This window comes from Neovison vison, chromosome 6 (genome assembly GCF_020171115.1).
Source record: "Neovison vison isolate M4711 chromosome 6, ASM_NN_V1, whole genome shotgun sequence".
NCBI lineage: Eukaryota > Metazoa > Chordata > Mammalia > Carnivora > Mustelidae > Neogale > Neogale vison.
The window spans coordinates 96783974-96785401 of record NC_058096.1 but is presented as its reverse complement, the minus strand read 5'-3'; the positions used below and the strand labels follow the sequence as shown (position 1 = coordinate 96785401).

The 1428-nt window shown below is 42.9% G+C and overlaps 1 pseudogene; it reads right to left on the bottom strand.

Moving 5' to 3' along the window:
- Nucleotides 1–258: 258 nt before the first annotated feature.
- Nucleotides 259–1049, bottom strand: LOC122910485 (annotated as a pseudogene).
- Nucleotides 1050–1428: the final 379 nt, after the last annotated feature.

Below are 1428 nucleotides of genomic sequence, written 5' to 3'. Positions count from 1 at the left end.
GGATTCAGTGCATTTAGCAGTCTTTACTGTGGAGCCCAATCATCCTTCAACTGACCTTCAAAAAAAAAAATAACACCCTAGTTCATCAAAATATTTATTTCCCATTTGTCCTTTTCTTCATTGAATATAATAATTTTTAAAAAGAAAGAAACCTTGAAGGAATTAACAGTGAATCTCCAGATTCATTTGGATGTCATGTACAGCATACAGAGATCAGGAAGGCTGTTTGCAGCACACATGATTAGGGGATATTGGTCTTCAAGGCTTTGCTTTCTTCCAAATAGTGTAAAATCTCCACAATTGCCAGTATGAAGGAATTCAGACTATCTCCTTTGAGAATTCCACAGGACAATACAGGCACCCAAGCTGTTCTCCATAGAATGCCAGGGCTTCTGTCAGATTGACACTGTTACCCTCTGGAAAATATTTCCCATCCTGTTTCAGTCCTTTCATGAAGAGGTCAAGAGTTCGTCTGAGAAACTCCCATATGAAATCTTCTGGAGATGCGGAGATCAGAACGGCTGTCAGATCATTAATCCACATAATCAAACTCTCTCCCTTCTTTGGTGTACCTCTTTGGTACTAGAATACAATCTTCTATTAAAACTGAGAGCTGTCTCCCTTAAGATTGTCTAAGGGATGTCTACATGGTTTTCACAGGTGTTCCTTACATCCGTCAATCACCATTGGGTCAATCTCTACCATAGTGACCATCTTTGGTTTCGGTTTGACTATTTCACATAATATGCCCCCTACCTCCGCCACCTGGAGTCAGTGTATCTTAGCCACCATACGTAGTCTTTCCTACTGCTTGGGATGGCCTATGTGTACCCGAATCACACTCCTCCGGATGAACATCACCAAATTGCTTCGAGTGTAGAATTTTAATGTTCTTATAAGGGGAGTCTTCATCATACACAACTTCATCGATGCCAGGAGACTCAGTAGTGAGCCAATACCTGTCGAGGCCCTCCTTAAACTACGGGTGGTAATCTCTACACCTCCCCAGTATGGTCCTTACCCAGTTCTTTCATTCTTTCTTCTACTGCGTTCAAAAGACTATCAACTTCCTGGCCTGGCAAATCGTCACCATAACTCTACGGGTCCAACAACACCAATCCATGTGGGTAAATTCTCAAATTGGCGAAGCTGCCATTTTCATTTCTACACATCACTAAAATAACCATTTGCACACCATTTGCTAGGTGTGCCCCAACTCTGTCTTCCCTTACTCCTGGAAAATGGATTGGAGACCCTTTTAGAATGGTCTCACCACCAATGGCCCAGCGTGCCAGTGCTGCGATGCTGTCATAGCAGGGAGAGACCCTGCTACGGGGAGGGGGCTTCAGGAAACCAGACTGCCCAGGGAGTGCCTCTCAGAAGAATTTTAATTCGAAAAAAAATAAAAGATAAAAAAATGGATGGGAG